The following is a 19,680-nucleotide window of genomic DNA, read 5'->3' as shown; positions in this document are numbered from 1 at the left end:
TGGAAGCCCCGCAAGTTTGGCCCCGCGCACACACTCGCGGTTTGCACCGTCTTCCCGCCATTCACCCACTATGATGGACAGCTCACTCAAGGGACCCCTGCGCCCTTCGGGGCGATTGCATAGTAACACACACATGGTCGCTCGAACTAGTTGATGCTCAAATTCAGTGACTCATTCATTAGCCCAAAAACAATCGTGAGCGTCGTCGAGGCTGGACAGGTGTGCCTTTTTTCCCAACTCTACCGTGGAAAATCAGCTGTGATGCTGCATAGAGGCCTTTGCATCCTTGACTTTCACGAGCACAATACCCGTGCTGTTCTTGTGACCAGGGGCGTCTTTCTCTTCATCTGCTGAACTGATCTTTCTCTGACCTTTTATGCACACAAGAGGCATGTGCACTCGCATGGAAGCCCCGCCCCAAATCCGCGGATCCGCAAATCCGCAAAATCCGCGGATTTTGCGGATCCACGATCCGCAAATCCGCAAAATCCGCGGATCGTGGACCCGCAAAATCCGCCCATGTCTATTCTTCTCACTGGCCACTTTCTTGGCAGCATCTTTCTTTGGGGCCCTCTTGAAGCAGGTAGTTGTGAGTGGCACTAAGCTGTGCAACCTGAAGATATTGGCCTGGATAAAGTGCAAACTGGGTAAAGTGCATATTGTTAGCAGCATGTTAAATTAAGAGGCCTGCATTAAAGACTATTGTCTGACCTCAAAACAACCATCACCTCTAATCGATGGTATGAATCTAAGGCCTGGATAAAATGCATCGTTTTTAGTAGGGGGGGTGGAGTTCGGAGAGTTGGCTATGTGGAATTCCACCCAGTACTGCTCCACCCTACTATGAACAACAAGAGAGGTAAAAGGTTGTAGTTATTACAGTTAGAGCACAGCAATAACCTCACCTGGATCCTCTGAACATTCCCACAGCCACCTTTACTTGAAAAAATGAAAAATCCCAGCCATACCTGTACATTCTAGCACCTGGTTATGTCTGCACTGCAGAGGTGTGTGATGTTAAGGCCGCCTCCTCCTTAGCTGCTCTGCAGCAGCCCGGAGAAGGAGGGGTCACTCATGTGTGCCGGGCACTTCAAACTTGCCTCACAGAAGAAATCACCGTTGACGCCCACCAGGTGGTTGAGACCCGAGCTTAGGACAACCCATGTTCTCTGCATACCAGGTCGGGGAACCTCACCCACAGGTCCATGCACATGTCATCGATCCCAGCTCCTCTAACCTGCGCTGTTCTCCCACAGTCTGCAGTAAAAGGGTTAATGCTCACTGGTGGAGCAGAGCCTCTGGGATTGTATTGTTGCTGCCGTCCCTCCCCCACAGTTGGATCATTGCTTAATGAGAGCAGATGGGCTACTTGTGCTTCAGCATGTGGAGCGGGCAGTGTAGTGAAAGCAAGAGCTGACCCCCACCCAAAGCAGGGCATCATCTAAAAACAAAAATAGTTAAGCATTTGTGCAATACAAAGCCTGAATGATGATGCTGACAAATCATGCTTTTCTATATCTAAAATATGGATCCTTTTTTTGTGTTGGTGGGTAAATGGAGCAAATGTGGGCTATTGCTCACGTAACAGAAGATTCTGTAGTGTGATGTTGTCGCTTTCACCACATCCACTCCACCAAGTGTGTGATCTATTTGTGGTGTAAATTAAGTCACACCTCAATAAATCACACAGCCCATCGGAAGAGGGTTAGGGGTTTGATGAATGAATGGGAATGGGGATTTGAGGAAAGATGTGAGAAAGACAAATGCTACACAGATACAACATTCATCTGGGCAATAAGCAGCACATCATCAATTTGTTGTGGAAGGAAAAGAAGGAATGAGTAGGACACCATTCAGTAAATTGCATAGCAAGCAGTCCTGTGGCCATACAGACCCATGTTATTATTATATACATATATCTAAATGTTTTGACATCGAGGTTTGAAAAATACAACTTATTGAGGAGCGAAGTGAACCCACAAAGTTCTAAAACATTATTCTTAAAAGAACAACGATAATGTGTTACCAAATTAGGCAGTGCACCTGCATTCTACTCTGATTGTTCATCAATCTTGGGTTCCTGGCTGAAGTGGTCCAATAAAGTAAGCAGGAGTGTTTTGGAGCTTTTGCCTTTTGTTCAAGGGAAGATAAGGCCAGCAGATTGTAAAACAGAAATGATTTTGTAGATTCAAGGAGAACAACATAATGAAGGTTCATGAGCAGTGTATCAAGAAGACTCAGAGGCAGAGAAGGAGCATAGTCTGCGCTATTGTTAATTTTAAGACTCATGTGTGATTGATTAACTGTGAAGTGAGGGGAAATTTCAACTAACCATAGACAAGTGTCTGCATGTACCGGGCTGATCAATTTCACAACTCTCATAACATTTAGTTAAGCGAATGCATAGTGTGATGATGTGACATCACATGTCTGGATACAGTTACTTGAGTTACAACAACAGACCCCCCTAGCCGACCACATAATTGAGGAGTTTTAAATTTGAGCCAACAGATACAATCAGCAGAACTGCATTTCCCAAATAATGGCACTTTGCACCAGTTCACAGAGCTGAGCAGGACTCTTAGAGTCATCATCATCATCATAATGTTGGTTTCTTCTGAGGTTGGAACTTCCTTCTTTTGGCTGTTGTTCAGGTAGTCCCGCTTGAGTCCTTTCAACATACTTCGACTGATTCCGAGTAACTAATCTGTACAATTAGGTTCCAACCAACCTAAATGAGAGAGATCGAATTGTAGTGCACTTCTGTTGATGAACAAGAAGGGAAGCATTCAGTATTTGTTTGTATAGATTTGTGTTTGTTAACTAAATGGACTGGTCTGTTCTTTGAAGTGTGTGAACAAGAACAGAAAGGAGCAGACCTTGGAAAGATATCATGCTAAGAGTCAAAGGTGAAAGGCCAATCAGCTTCAGGAAAAATGATCACTTATCAGGCCACCTACATTGTAAATCATTATACTCAAGCCAAACGAATTATATTAGTCCCTCACTGTCTGTTACCACATGAATCAACACTCACATTCACTCATATATCACTCATCGGTGCAATAGTTAAGTAGTCCAATCCAAGCACGGTGGTACACAATTGTCGATCCTCTTTGATGAATGTGATACACATTGGGCAGTCTTGTAAATCAAATGGTCCTTGGCAATCCTGCTAAGGGATAAAAAAAGGAGAGGCACAGGACAGAGGCAGGCATTGTCTCTCCAATGTCCTTGAAGGGAATGGGGGATGACTTCTTCACTGCACACTGGTCCAACTCCAATTCGGCCATACATCACCTCACCTGCTACCATGATCAGAGAAGATCCTCTGCTCTGATCCCCTTCACCAACACCACCTGCAGCATTTTCTTGAATGTGTGTCTTCCAGTGGATTGAGTAAAGTTTTTTCGTATGTCTCATTTGGCCTCCAGTACTATAGTGTCTACCAGGCTTACCTCGATGAACACTCTCATGGCAAATGGAGCATATGGCAATGTTAGGCTCCTGTTTGCTAACAGTAAAGAAGTCCCAAACTGGAGAGGTCAACTTTCTCATTGGGCCACGGTGGAGGTAGGTGGGCATGTTGATGGTCGTCTCTCTGGAGTGTGTACTTCTACTGAGCTAGCTGTGGATGCAGGTTGCAGGGGCCTTGCAAATATGGTAACTGGCAGAGGTGGTGGTATCAGTGCCACATCACTTGGAGCATGTTGAGAAGGGGTACATTTGGTCTCCTCTAGGGCAGGGGTAGTGTCCATGGTGATGACTGGCTTGTCATCTGTCTCTTCTTCATCCATAACTGTAAGGCTTCCAGGAACTTTCCTTTTCCCTTGCCTCTCCTGGCATGTCTGGGACTGAGACAGGAACAAATCTATGTCCAAATCATCACAAGGGGGGCTTGGAGAAGATGATGGAGTACCCTTCAATTTTCTTGTTGGAGCTCTGGAAGCCAATGGATCTTCTGAAAGAGGAGTTCTACTTGCTCCGCATGAAGCTCAATCTCCTGTTCTGTTCCTAATTTGGGCAGATCTACTATTGCTGGCTGCCGTTGGTGTTGTCCACTTAACTGATTGTCTGGCAGAGATTGGGTACTGCTTTTTGAAAGAAACAAATCCAATTCAATGTCACTGCTAGTTGGCGTTGCCATGATTACAGTGGCTGCCTCTATGCCAGACATGGGCTTGGGCCGAGGTTTGGGTGGGGCAATTGATGCAGGAGTGCTGCTCCCAGCTTGCTCCCCATAAGCCGGTGCAGCAGGCACAAGATGTTGCCCGGAAAAGGTTTGGGCTGGCACTCCAGTGGTGTTAAGCTGCTTCTTCTCTAAGTATGAGCTTAAAATCCGTTCCGCTCGCGGATTTTGCGAATTTTCGGTAGATTCGCGATCAGCGAACTCCCGCGAATTTACCGAGAATTCGCAAATCCGCGAGCGGCGGATCCGGGGGCAAAAGTTAAAGCCTGGCCTGTTGTAACTATTTTACGATGGCGCCGGCAAGCTGCCAGCGCCATCCTAAAATAGTTACTAAGTTAGCTTCAACAGGAAGCTCTAATAGATAAAATAAAGCAGGTGCTCGATTTTATCTATTAGAGCTTCCTGTTGAAGCTAATTTAGTAACTATTTTAGGATGGCGCTGGCAGCTTGCCGGCGCCATCGTAAAATAGTTACAACAGGCCAGGCTGGTGTGCTTTTTTCCCAAATGTACCGTGGAAAATCAACTGTGATGCTGGATAGAGGCTTTTGCATCCTTGACTTTCACGAGCGCAATACCCGTGCTGTTCCTGTGACTAGGAGCTTTTTCTCTTCATCTGCTGAACTGATCTTTCTCTGACCTTTTATGCACACAAGAGGCATGTGAACTCGCATGGAAGCCCCGCAAGTTTGGCCCCGCGCACACACTCGCGGTTTGCACCATCTTCCCGCCATTCACCCACTATGATGGACAGCTCACTCAAGGGACCCCTGCGCCCTTCGGGCGATTGCATAGTAACACACACATGGTCGCTCGAACTAGTTGATGCTCAAATTCAGTGACTCATTCATTAGCCCAAAAACAATCGTGAGCGTCGTCGAGGCTGGACAGGTGTGCCTTTTTTCCCAACTCTACCGTGGAAAATCAGCTGTGATGCTGTATAGAGGCCTTTCCATCCTTGACTTTCACGAGCACAATACCCGTGCTGTTCTTGTGACCAGGGGCGTCTTTCTCTTCATCTGCTGAACTGATCTTTCTCTGACCTTTTATGCACACAAGAGGCATGTGCACTCGCATGGAAGCCCCGCCCCAAATCCGCGGATCCGCAAATCCGCAAAATCCGCGGATTTTGCGGATCCACGATCCGCAAATCCGCAAAATCCGCGGATCGTGGACCCGCAAAATCCGCCCATGTCTATTCTTCTCACTGGCCACTTTCTTGGCAGCATCTTTCTTTGGGGCCCTCTTGAAGCAGGTAGTTGTGAGTGGCACTAAGCTGTGCAACCTGAAGATATTGGCCTGGATAAAGTGCAAACTGGGTAAAGTGCATATTGTTAGCAGCATGTTAAATTAAGAGGCCTGCATTAAAGACTATTGTCTGACCTCAAAACAACCATCACCTCTAATCGATGGTATGAATCTAAGGCCTGGATAAAATGCATCGTTTTTAGTAGGGGGGGTGGAGTTCGGAGAGTTGGCTATGTGGAATTCCACCCAGTACTGCTCCACCCTACTATGAACAACAAGAGAGGTAAAAGGTTGTAGTTATTACAGTTAGAGCACAGCAATAACCTCACCTGGATCCTCTGAACATTCCCACAGCCACCTTTACTTGAAAAAATGAAAAATCCCAGCCATACCTGTACATTCTAGCACCTGGTTATGTCTGCACTGCAGAGGTGTGTGATGTTAAGGCCGCCTCCTCCTTAGCTGCTCTGCAGCAGCCCGGAGAAGGAGGGGTCACTCATGTGTGCCGGGCACTTCAAACTTGCCTCACAGAAGAAATCACCGTTGACGCCCACCAGGTGGTTGAGACCCGAGCTTAGGACAACCCATGTTCTCTGCATACCAGGTCGGGGAACCTCACCCACAGGTCCATGCACATGTCATCGATCCCAGCTCCTCTAACCTGCGCTGTTCTCCCACAGTCTGCAGTAAAAGGGTTAATGCTCACTGGTGGAGCAGAGCCTCTGGGATTGTATTGTTGCTGCCGTCCCTCCCCCACAGTTGGATCATTGCTTAATGAGAGCAGATGGGCTACTTGTGCTTCAGCATGTGGAGCGGGCAGTGTAGTGAAAGCAAGAGCTGACCCCCACCCAAAGCAGGGCATCATCTAAAAACAAAAATAGTTAAGCATTTGTGCAATACAAAGCCTGAATGATGATGCTGACAAATCATGCTTTTCTATATCTAAAATATAGATCCTTTTTTTGTGTTGGTGGGTAAATGGAGCAAATGTGGGCTATTGCTCACGTAACAGAAGATTCTGTAGTGTGATGTTGTCGCTTTCACCACATCCACTCCACCAAGTGTGTGATCTATTTGTGGTGTAAATTAAGTCACACCTCAATAAATCACACAGCCCATCGGAAGAGGGTTAGGGGTTTGATGAATGAATGGGAATGGGGATTTGAGGAAAGATGTGAGAAAGACAAATGCTACACAGATACAACATTCATCTGGGCAATAAGCAGCACATCATCAATTTGTTGTGGAAGGAAAAGAAGGAATGAGTAGGACACCATTCAGTAAATTGCATAGCAAGCAGTCCTGTGGCCATACAGACCCATGTTATTATTATATACATATATCTAAATGTTTTGACATCGAGGTTTGAAAAATACAACTTATTGAGGAGCGAAGTGAACCCACAAAGTTCTAAAACATTATTCTTAAAAGAACAACGATAATGTGTTACCAAATTAGGCAGTGCACCTGCATTCTACTCTGATTGTTCATCAATCTTGGGTTCCTGGCTGAAGTGGTCCAATAAAGTAAGCAGGAGTGTTTTGGAGCTTTTGCCTTTTGTTCAAGGGAAGATAAGGCCAGCAGATTGTAAAACAGAAATGATTTTGTAGATTCAAGGAGAACAACATAATGAAGGTTCATGAGCAGTGTATCAAGAAGACTCAGAGGCAGAGAAGGAGCATAGTCTGCGCTATTGTTAATTTTAAGACTCATGTGTGATTGATTAACTGTGAAGTGAGCGGAAATTTCAACTAACCATAGACAAGTGTCTGCATGTACCGGGCTGATCAATTTCACAACTCTCATAACATTTAGTTAAGCGAATGCATAGTGTGATGATGTGACATCACATGTCTGGATACAGTTACTTGAGTTACAACAACAGACCCCCCTAGCCGACCACATAATTGAGGAGTTTTAAATTTGAGCCAACAGATACAATCAGCAGAACTGCATTTCCCAAATAATGGCACTTTGCACCAGTTCACAGAGCTGAGCAGGACTCTTAGAGTCATCATCATCATCATAATGTTGGTTTCTTCTGAGGTTGGAACTTCCTTCTTTTGGCTGTTGTTCAGGTAGTCCCGCTTGAGTCCTTTCAACATACTTCGACTGATTCCGAGTAACTAATCTGTACAATTAGGTTCCAACCAACCTAAATGAGAGAGATCGAATTGTAGTGCACTTCTGTTGATGAACAAGAAGGGAAGCATTCAGTATTTGTTTGTATAGATTTGTGTTTGTTAACTAAATGGACTGGTCTGTTCTTTGAAGTGTGTGAACAAGAACAGAAAGGAGCAGACCTTGGAAAGATATCATGCTAAGAGTCAAAGGTGAAAGGCCAATCAGCTTCAGGAAAAATGATCACTTATCAGGCCACCTACATTGTAAATCATTATACTCAAGCCAAACGAATTATATTAGTCCCTCACTGTCTGTTACCACATGAATCAACACTCACATTCACTCATATATCACTCATCGGTGCAATAGTTAAGTAGTCCAATCCAAGCACGGTGGTACACAATTGTCGATCCTCTTTGATGAATGTGATACACATTGGGCAGTCTTGTAAATCAAATGGTCCTTGGCAATCCTGCTAAGGGATAAAAAAAGGAGAGGCACAGGACAGAGGCAGGCATTGTCTCTCCAATGTCCTTGAAGGGAATGGGGGATGACTTCTTCACTGCACACTGGTCCAACTCCAATTCGGCCATACATCACCTCACCTGCTACCATGATCAGAGAAGATCCTCTGCTCTGATCCCCTTCACCAACACCACCTGCAGCATTTTCTTGAATGTGTGTCTTCCAGTGGATTGAGTAAAGTTTTTTCGTATGTCTCATTTGGCCTCCAGTACTATAGTGTCTACCAGGCTTACCTCGATGAACACTCTCATGGCAAATGGAGCATATGGCAATGTTAGGCTCCTGTTTGCTAACAGTAAAGAAGTCCCAAACTGGAGAGGTCAGCTTTCTCATTGGGCCACAGTGGAGGTAGGTGGGCATGTTGATGGTCGTCTCTCTGGAGTGTGTACTTCTACTGAGCTAGCTGTGGATGCAGGTTGCAGGGGCCTTGCAAATATGGTAACTGGCAGAGGTGGTGGTATCAGTGCCACATCACTTGGAGCATGTTGAGAAGGGGTACATTTGGTCTCCTCTAGGGCAGGGGTAGTGTCCATGGTGATGACTGGCTTGTCATCTGTCTCTTCTTCATCCATAACTGTAAGGCTTCCAGGAACTTTCCTTTTCCCTTGCCTCTCCTGGCATGTCTGGGACTGAGACAGGAACAAATCTATGTCCAAATCATCACAAGGGGGGCTTGGAGAAGATGATGGAGTACCCTTCCATTTTCTTGTTGGAGCTCTGGAAGCCAATGGATCTTCTGAAAGAGGAGTTCTACTTGCTCCGCATGAAGCTCAATCTCCTGTTCTGTTCCTAATTTGGGCAGATCTACTATTGCTGGCTGCCGTTGGTGTTGTCCACTTAACTGATTGTCTGGCAGAGATTGGGTACTGCTTTTTGAAAGAAACAAATCCAATTCAATGTCACTGCTAGTTGGCGTTGCCATGATTACAGTGGCTGCCTCTATGCCAGACATGGGCTTGGGCCGAGGTTTGGGTGGGGCAATTGATGCAGGAGTGCTGCTCCCAGCTTGCTCCCCATAAGCCGGTGCAGCAGGCACAAGATGTTGCCCGGAAAAGGTTTGGGCTGGCACTCCAGTGGTGTTAAGCTGCTTCTTCTCTAAGTATGAGCTTAAAATCCGTTCCGCTCGCGGATTTTGCGAATTTTCGGTAGATTCGCGATCAGCGAACTCCCGCGAATTTACCGAGAATTCGCAAATCCGCGAGCGGCGGATCCGGGGGCAAAAGTTAAAGCCTGGCCTGTTGTAACTATTTTACGATGGCGCCGGCAAGCTGCCAGCGCCATCCTAAAATAGTTACTAAGTTAGCTTCAACAGGAAGCTCTAATAGATAAAATAAAGCAGGTGCTCGATTTTATCTATTAGAGCTTCCTGTTGAAGCTAATTTAGTAACTATTTTAGGATGGCGCTGGCAGCTTGCCGGCGCCATCGTAAAATAGTTACAACAGGCCAGGCTGGTGTGCTTTTTTCCCAAATGTACCGTGGAAAATCAACTGTGATGCTGGATAGAGGCTTTTGCATCCTTGACTTTCACGAGCGCAATACCCGTGCTGTTCCTGTGACTAGGAGCTTTTTCTCTTCATCTGCTGAACTGATCTTTCTCTGACCTTTTATGCACACAAGAGGCATGTGAACTCGCATGGAAGCCCCGCAAGTTTGGCCCCGCGCACACACTCGCGGTTTGCACCGTCTTCCCGCCATTCACCCACTATGATGGACAGCTCACTCAAGGGACCCCTGCGCCCTTCGGGGCGATTGCATAGTAACACACACATGGTCGCTCGAACTAGTTGATGCTCAAATTCAGTGACTCATTCATTAGCCCAAAAACAATCGTGAGCGTCGTCGAGGCTGGACAGGTGTGCCTTTTTTCCCAACTCTACCGTGGAAAATCAGCTGTGATGCTGTATAGAGGCCTTTGCATCCTTGACTTTCACGAGCACAATACCCGTGCTGTTCTTGTGACCAGGGGCGTCTTTCTCTTCATCTGCTGAACTGATCTTTCTCTGACCTTTTATGCACACAAGAGGCATGTGCACTCGCATGGAAGCCCCGCCCCAAATCCACGATCCGCAAATCCGCAAAATCCGCAGATCGTGGACCCGCAAAATCCGCCCATGTCTATTCTTCTCACTGGCCACTTTCTTGGCAGCATCTTTCTTTGGGGCCCTCTTGAAGCAGGTAGTTGTGAGTGGCACTAAGCTGTGCAACCTGAAGATATTGGAGGACTCACTTTACGTATTGTTGTGCGGTCACAAATACTGGCCTTCTGTCTGGCAGTACTGTGGATGAGGCCTCTTCTCTTGCTTACCTAAAAGAAAACAGTGAGAAAAACATTAGTGAAAGATACAATTGTTGTAGTTTGAATAAGTACAGACAAAGTCAATATAATTTAGTGTGGTTATTTAAGTTATAAATAAATAATTAAAATTACAGTGTATCCATTCCAAAGTAAACCACACCAACATAACATCATTTTAAATTTACAATCAGGAAGGGGAACTGTTTGCTTTAGGAGCATCATCTAGGGAAACACATGTGGCACTCCGGGAGGTGGAGGTGGAAATGGAATAATCCTTAGAAAATAAATCCTGTTGTGTGGTTGTGTGCCTATTGCAGGCAGGGTGTTAATGGATAGTGGGAAAATGTAATAGAAATGTTTAAAAAAAAGAAAAGTCAGGAGAAAAATTAAAAACAAATGAAAAAATTATTCAAATTGAAGAAAGTGTTGTAATTAAAACACGAAAAAAGCAAAAAAGATTGAGATATAAATAGAAAAAATAAATTGACAAAAGAAAATTACATTAAAAAAAGTTGCTGATGTGCTAGTGGACTATAAGAAACACACTTGAGTCTTGGGAGGTAAGGAGGTGCAGGTGAAAAATGGAAAAAAGCATATAATATAAAGCACTGTTTATAATCATGCAATACATTTACTATGAGGGACTAGGCCTCACACATATTATTAAACTGATTTATGGGAAAAGTAAAAGAATGAACACAAACAAAATGGCTTAGAATTGTCCTATCAATCTGTGAAGAAAATGGCTTTGAAAACTGGAACAATGGTGCTCCAAAAAATTTCTGCCAACCAAATATTGAAACAACAACACCATGCAAGGAGGCATGGACAACAGAGAACACATGCAGGCCTATGGCAAAAGCACACTGGCTGGCTACACAAAATGACCACCGGCCACATGGCCAAACAAAAGGCAAATAGGCATCGAAAACAAAGAACACATGCAGGCCTATGAACCTAGCTATATCAAAATATCCCCTGGCATGGGAACAAAGACAAATGGTGGCCTATGGCAAACACACTCACACACTGGCCAGACAAAGGAGGCATGGTAGCACTGAAAAAAAGGATTGTAATAATTCAGCAATGCACAAAATGAAAATTAACTGAGCTGTAAAATGTTACAACACACTTCTTCCAAAGACATCAAATATATACCACCCTACAATACAATTTTTGCTGAAAAAAACGTGAGATAAGCAAGAGAAAACAAATTTTAAAAAAATAATCCACTGCCATTTCTGGCCTACATGAAATTTCCATTCAAAAGACACCACAGAAACAGTGTTCTCATGCACCCATGACTAATACCGGGCTGCTGGCTGGGTGACCCATAAGCAGACTAGGCCACATAGTAAAATAAATGAACATTGCAAATGTATTGAACTGTACACCATTTTCCTTTACAAGAGAATAAAGAGTATATGCAAAAAAAATTACTAGTTACAAAACTGAAAATGCAGGCCACCCACCATATTAGCATTGTACACATTTAATTTACGTACAAATACATTGTGGTGCCTCCCACCTTTCAAACAAACAACATCCTTACAGTTAGCCAACAGTTTTTGAACTTACTTGTGATACCAGAAAAACAAAGTCCTTAAATCCAATGGTATATATGCAGCAGACAAATAGATCCTTCCAGCTCTAAATCCAAACAAAAAGTGACCCGGACATGAACTAAACACTGGGAGGAGCCTGCTGGACAGGAACAGGAAGTTGAAGTCTCTGGAGCACTTCCTCATTGTTGAAAAAAAGTAAATAAAAAAACGGCTCCTTGACCTAAAGAACAACTTTGAACTGTCCATTGGAGTAGAATATTAACTCAAAAATGTCTTTTCGAGCGGATTTATTGGCTTGTTCATGAGAAAGTCTCCTTGAGGATGAGCCACAGTCACTTGCTTGGGCTTGTTGTTGTCAGAAAAAAGGCACCAGAAGTCTCTAGTGTGGCCTAAAGCCACGCTATCAGCAATGAAATCTCTCTTGAGCACTCGCTGTGGGTGGCAAATCTCAATGTAGTTCGCAGACAGCCTCAAAATCTTTCGGCTCTCACGAGTGACCGACAAGACTCGTCATGCATGCAAAACCACGACTCGCGCCAACCAAAAGCAAATTCATGGTAGGTGGAATTTATCGGGAACTCTGCATAGTGCGGATTTCTAGAAATCTGCTAACTCCCAAGTGGAGAGGAATTTTACGCACAAGGCTGAGTATCATTTGATCCTGCACCCATTAAGGTAGCGTTAAAGTCTCCCATGATTTTCCTCATAGCATCCGGATGGGATATTTTTAACTTTCTCAGTATTGGGGTAAGTGCTGGCTAGGCCTGGGCAGTAAATTTAGTTACGCTCGCAGAATTTGCGATATTTTGACATTTTCGCGTTCCGCGGAGATCGCGAAAATGTCAAAACTTTCGCAATCTGCCGCGAAACTGAAGTTTTTTCTTGTTCACGCTTTAAAAAGGTGTTCTTCCACGCGCGGTAGTGACTTACCTGGTCCCTGCGTTCACTGACGAGTTTTCCTATCCATTCACGTGCACCATGAGATGTTGGATTGTTAGTAACCAGTCGCACTATCCCACACAAGTTTGCGATCGTGAACACGTCATTCATCCCGGAACAGGAAATAAGCATTGCAAGCAAGATGGCCGTGCCCATTAGCGACCGCATGGGCAGGTTAGAGGTACATTTCCCCGCAAGCATGCAAAACATATTGCGAACGGAGATTTTGCGCAATTTCGCGATAGTTTGCGAAAGTCAATTTTGCAAATTCCGCCCACCCCTAGTGCTGACAGTATTGACTCTCATGTGTCCTTGGCTGGCTGGAGGTAGATGTACCCTATGATGAGCAGGGGAGTACACCTTGCTCTTCCACTATTAGACAAAGATACCAAAAGGATAATGTATTACCATTACCCATGTTGAGCACTATTCCTATTGCCATCAGATAACTTTTTATGTATATCAACACGCCACCTGAGGCTATCTAAGTTGCCATTGTCGGAACTTCATATGCTTCATGCTAGGGTGATGAGTTGAGTGCCCATGTTTCTTCGAGTGCAATGATGTGACATCTCTGTAACTGTGCTAATGCACCCTTCTTTACTTCAGAGTCAATTTTACCTCTTATATTCCATGAGCTTATTTTCAGGGTGGTCCGCGTTGTCTGGGTCCGTGCGCAAGGACCAAGTACTTAGTGCTCTTGGTAGCCATACCCACTCCATAGTTTTTGTTTGCTGGGCTGTGCAGCAGCGCCCTTCCCCTCCACTGCTTGCCTCTATTATTATGAAAAACACTGGATATTTGGTGACTGCAATTTGTCTATTTTATTTTCTATTTTTCAAGCTAGGCCACGTTCTCCTTCGAGATGGTCACTGGGGTGGGACTAGTAAAGATGATTTTGGTGCGTTCATTTATCTCCCCACTTTCTGGGGATAGGAAGGTCAAGGTATTGATGTCAGGGGAGATAATTACCTCCAGACCTGATAAATTGCCACAGAGTTTCACAATATTTTCTCTGTTGAGGACATCCCATTTGCCTCTTGCGTTGTATTCAGGGAAAATAACTATTTTGTTGTCTATTTCAGTCTTAATGATCTTCCCATTGATTTAGACGTTGCCCTTGCTGATTTTTGGGCTGGAGGTTTTCTTTGTGTTTCCCCAACGTTGGGTCTGTTCCAGCCGAGTTTACATGCTGAGGCTCTGAGCCAAGTCACAGTCCATTCTCTTTCATAGAGTTTGGGGATTTTCTATCTCCCCTTTGGGGACACCAGTTGCCTGTATCCCTTTCCCCTTTGTGCTATATTGGCATGGGGTTTTGGCTGTTGTTCGGGGTACTGGATGCTTTGGAATTGTTTGGGTCCCTCCTGTAGGTTTATTTAGTTATGTTGGATTTTGTAAGTAAATTGTTTTCTGTGTTCCATAAGAGAAGGTTAATCTGAATATAGGAACCATTCTATTCCTATTGCTGGTCCCAAATGTAGGCTTATTTAGAACTGTTGGAATTTTGTTAGTCAATTGTTTTGTGTGTTCTGTAAGAGGAGGTGAATCCAATAGTAGGGACTATTCAATTCTTATTGCTGTTTCATGTTTTTAAACAGCTTTCACACTTTTTTTCACCTTCTCCAGGTGTTTCCTGACTAGTTGGCTTGAGGCCCTAATTGGCTTCTGGGGGTTGGATGTGCTCGTTGTTTCCTCTGGTTCTTGTTCAGCTTTCTACAACCAGTATACCTTCTCAAGGTGTACACATAACCAGCAGAGCTCTCATATAGCATGTACCACTCGATGCCATATCTAGCTCTTTTGCTTGCAATGTACTGTGTGAACATTAACCACACTTTGTACAGGATCAAAGACTCATTGTTGGCTATACTCTTTTCAGGAGTATACATCTGCTAGAAACCAGGCAGACAAATGTTTCACGAAAGGCCACATTTTGAACAACCTGGCATGGTCTGGGTAGTCACGAGGTAATGCAGCAGAATTGCCATTAAAATGCCATTAAAACGCTACAATAGCAACAAATTATTTCTGCTCATGTACGAAGTGAGGATGGGGACTACCCAAATTGCATAAGTAGACCAGTAGCACTGCAAGCTTGGCTTGTGCACTAACCCCAGTTTGATCGTAAGTCTCAAAAATATCTTCAAATCCGCAAATGAAGTCAGAGCCCAATGGTGTGCCCTAGATTGAGGACCTAGAGTGCCTACAGGCTCCCTCAGAAATTGTTCAGCAAACACATTTGTTTGCTGCACAATTTACTCAAAGACGGCAATATCTAAAAAGAGATGGACATTGTCAATTGACAGAAAATTGGCCGTGTCGACTTTACATCCAGCATCACCAGTGAAAAGCAGAATTTGGGATGGAATTAAATTTGGGAGCTGCAAAGAGAGTGACGGAGCGGTAATTTCTATTGGTTATTTCTCAATGTAAAACCCTTATGCTACCTCTAATTTAACACTGAAAAAGGTGTTGGGCCCTTCACACCATGTATTACCTTCAGGAGACTTTAAATAAAGATGAACAGTCAAAAATGCAATTGTTATTTTAAGCCAATAAAGAGAGTTGTTCAGTATTTAAAGGGTTTTATTTTCTAGTCAAAAGTAAATTTTCTCTGACCCTTTATTCATTAGTAAAATATCAATCAGGTTACAGAATTTGGAAAACAAGAAAAATAGCATTAATACAGAACATATTACAGTCTGCATATAAGCATTACATATAGGAAAGAAAATGTGGCGCAAAATGTCATTCAAAACTCTTAAAGAGTTTCTAAGAAAAATAGTCTTACAAAGCTAATCAAAAATCAAATAGTTTGCAAAAATCTCCCAATAAGAGAAATAAATGCATAAGTCAAATAAATCTTTTCAGACCTAATTAATTATTCAAACCATAAACTTATAGTTTAGCATCTAAATCTTAAAAGCCTTTCTATCTGTTGCTGCTCTGTGCATCTCTGTGTCTAAAGAGAAAAAGGAGCGAGACAGCCCGCCCTTCACAGGCCTCAAAGGAATGTGGCCTGCAGTGCCAAAATATGACGTGGAAGCAAGAAACCTCCCCCTGACACTCCTCGGACGCCACTCCTCCCTTCAGCAATCTCCCGGGACGTTTCTCGTACCTAACCCATAGAATGTCTGGTCTAATCTGTTCCTTCTCTCAAGAGCTCACACCCCCCCCTAATGAGCCTAGAAGCCAAAGCCCCTCCAGAAAGGCTTTTATACTCCAATTTTTGGAAGACTACACAAAAATGTTGCATCTTCAGGAAAATCTGTACGTGATTGGTCAGCCAAAATTGCATGAGTTCTCACTACCCTGACTCATTCTAAAAACCTGACTTTACCAGTTTTAACAAAAGAAGCATACATGAATAATACATTTATAAACATTTGCAACATTTACTAGGAAAAATGTTTCATTCTAATTCTTCCTTCCTTCCTTTCACAGCGCAGTAGGACGGATACTTTATCTAGCTGGTACATTGGCACAATCACATGAATGTACAGTTCAAGATGTCCTTGACTCCCTCGTGGTTTAAGTCAAGCTGGTGACTGCGCATGCTCTCTTCTCTTTCAAAGCAAGCCATAGCCTTGCTGGTTTCACAGGCAGCCATTTAATGGTAGGCCCAAAAATAAAACAAACACAAATAGAATATTAATTTCATGTAAATCAGCCCATTATGTTTCCCAACTCCATACTAATACCCCTTATCAATGTTTACCTAGCCAAGCTATTAGTGTAAAGCAGCTTTTCTATTATTTATGACAACATGCAAAATAAATGTGCAACATAGCATTTTTATGCTTTAGTGTAAAATTTAAAAGCACACACAGTTAATTAAGCGCACACAGTTAATACAGCGCACACAGCAACATGCTTTAGTGTTTTAGATAGCTTTTCATGCAAAAAAGCATTTAGCCCCCTGTGTAGTGTTTGGTGCATTATTAATTCACACACATTATAAAAAGAGGTGTTATTAACTGAAAATATTTATCAAAATATGCAACAAGTCAAAGTCTCTTAAGACAGAAATAGTGAATGTAGATTATAAGGGATGAGCTGGGAAAGAGAGAAACATATTCTATTATTCTTCAAAGCTAAAAAGGCCACTTTTCTCTACATTGCAAAAACACATGTTAATTCAGTAAAAGCATTTCAGACTGAATAGGCCTCACTTTCATGTTTTTCATGTGCCATGTTTTTAACTTGCACCAAAATGTGTGTGGCAATTTAAATGCAGTCTGTCTGAAGCACAAAAAATAAAACAATGCCTGACTGCAGATGAAATCTGCTCCATCAAGACCACTTCATTTGTGCTTGCCACTGCATGGTCTAACTTGGTACAGTCACTCTGCTTCACTGACTGTGCTTGAAAAAGTACAGCACAACTGCCATCATCATGCCCTCAGAATTACTGGAAGATGAGTTGTTGGATGGAACTCCACTGACTGAGAGATCACTTTCAGATTCAGCTAAAATGTCTTCTCATTCAGAAGTAGCCTCAGTATGCGCTGTCTCAGTCTCTGATCCTGCCTCAGAGCTGTCCTCCATAACCAGAGTTTGTGCGGGGGCAGCAGTAATCCACTGAGACACCATCTCTGCTGACTGCCTAAAACCTTCATTCTAAAACACTGCCCTAAATAGAAGGCAGAAGTATTGTTCTAAATCAGTCGTTGGGTGTGTGCATTTGTAAGATGTGTGCTACAGTAAATAATCAAAAAAGCATTGGCATAGCCAATAGGTCTCGCTTTTGTTATGTTATGTTATTCTGAACTTGTTAAGCGCACGGGCACCCAGGGGTTTCATGGCGCTAGAAGTGAGGAAAGAGTGAGAAGCAGTTAACCTATCCCGAAGCTTGTTTGAAAAGCCAGCTCTTCAGGGCTCCCCGAAACTCCATAAGATTAGTGCAATTCCTGAGCGACAGAGGGAAAGAGTTCCACACCTTTGGGGCAAGAAAAGCAAATCGACATCCGCCCTGGCGCTTCCGTTTGAAGGAGGGCAGGGTAAGAAGGGACAGATGGGCAGAACGAAGATTGCGGGAAGGCTCATGCTTGACGATTAGGTTATTGATGAACATGGGGCTTTTCCCGTAAAGAGCCTTAAAGGCCAGACATCCTACTTTAAATATTACCCGTTGGCTATGGGTAACCAGTGGAGATTAGCCAGCAGTGGTTTTGCCGAGCTCCCTCCGCGGTGCTTGAAGATCAATCTGGAAGCTTGGTTTTGCACAATTGGCAGGCGTTTAGACAAGAACAAGGGGAGGCCTAGGTAAATATAATTAGAAAAGTCAAGTCGGGACAAGACCAGGGCGAGTACCACTTGAATAAGCGCAGAGTGAGTAAGTAAATGAGCGATTTTTCTGATTTTGCGCAGTTGAAGGAAGCTGGAACAAATCACAGCTCCAACCTGGCCTTTCAGAGATAGATCAGAGTTAATGGTGATCCCAAGGCTTTTCACCGAGAGAGAGAGGGGGAGGGAGGAGATCCCATTGTAGACGGCCAGTAGTGGGGGCCCCAGCTGATCGCACTTTTGCCCGGGAGTACTAGCTCGGTCTTCCCTGGATTGAGTTTTAGGTGGTTCAACTCCATCCACCGTTGAATGTGCAGCATGGTTGCCTGGAATTCCATGACAGAATCAGTAAAGTCCAGTGGGAAAATAAGCTGCAGGTCGTCAGCATATTTGTAAATCGTTACCCTCCTGTTCTTTAGAGAATGTAAAAGGGGTTTGAGATATAGATTGAACAGGAGGAGGGACAATGATGAACCTTGCGGAACACCACATGTGGTAATCAATTTGGGCGCAGTGAAGTTCCCAAGTTTAACATCCTAGGTCCGATTCCTCAGGAATGATTTTACCCAACCGAGAGCCTCGCAGACCAGCCTGTTTGACACGGTGTACCAGCCTGTTCGACACGGTGTAATAAGATGGTATGATCCACCGTGTTGAACGCTGCCGACAGGTCCAGGAGCACCAAGGCTTGATGAATACCCCTGTCGGCGTTGGACCTCATAGTGTCCAGCACTGCGAGAATCACGGCTTCAGTTGAGTTTGCCTGGCGGAAGCCGCCTTGGTTGGGCTCCAGATTATCCGATGTTTCGATGAAATTGGATGTGCAGCTTGCCACATGGGCTTCCAAGATCTTTGCTCCAAAAGGGAGAGGGGATATGGGTCGGTAATTAGAAAGATTAGCTGGTTCGGCCCCCGGTTTTTTAATTAACGGGACCAACATTGCATTTTTAAACGCGGTGGGGACCCTTCCCTGTGCTAGGGACTCATTCAAAAGGGGGAGTATGCCTAGCAGGAGTGCTGAAAAGACGTCCCTTAGGACGTGAGGGGGGCAGCAATCATTAGGTGAACCGGACTTCACTCGATTCATCAGTTCCACTAAAATAGGCTGGTCAATCGGAGGAAAAACCTTGAATTCTGATGGGTTTCTGCAGATGTCCTCAATAGCTGCCGTACTCGGCCTTTCCGGGATACTTTCTTTTATGGTAGCTATTTTATCCATGAAGAAATTGTTGAGCTGATTACAGAGTTCTTGCGTTGGAGCTTGGGGGGGGGAGTTCTTTCATCGTTGCAGAGATCGTTCACCACCCTAAAGATTTCTCTTGATTTATTGTGCGCGTTCAAGATTTTGTCAGAGAAAAATGCTGCATTAGTGGTTAGAATGGAGTTCTTATAGTTCCTACGGGCAGTCGTGTATGACAATCTGTCCACATCAGAGTACCCCTGTCTCCATTTCCTCTCATATTGACGCAGTTCCAATTTTTGTGTCTTTAAGTCTGCCGTAAACCTATG

At 44.0% G+C, this 19,680-nt stretch overlaps 1 pseudogene; it reads right to left on the bottom strand.

The window, feature by feature from the left end:
* Positions 1-8,413: 8,413 nt before the first annotated feature.
* The window catches only part of LOC147702217 (ER lumen protein-retaining receptor 3-like), a 36,189-nt pseudogene continuing 24,922 nt past the window's right edge, over positions 8,414-19,680 (bottom strand).

This window comes from Lissotriton vulgaris, chromosome 7 (genome assembly GCF_964263255.1).
Source record: "Lissotriton vulgaris chromosome 7, aLisVul1.2, whole genome shotgun sequence".
Lineage (NCBI taxonomy): Eukaryota > Metazoa > Chordata > Amphibia > Caudata > Salamandridae > Lissotriton > Lissotriton vulgaris.
Note: the sequence above shows the minus strand (reverse complement) of the source record. Positions and strands in the feature narration are given on the sequence as shown.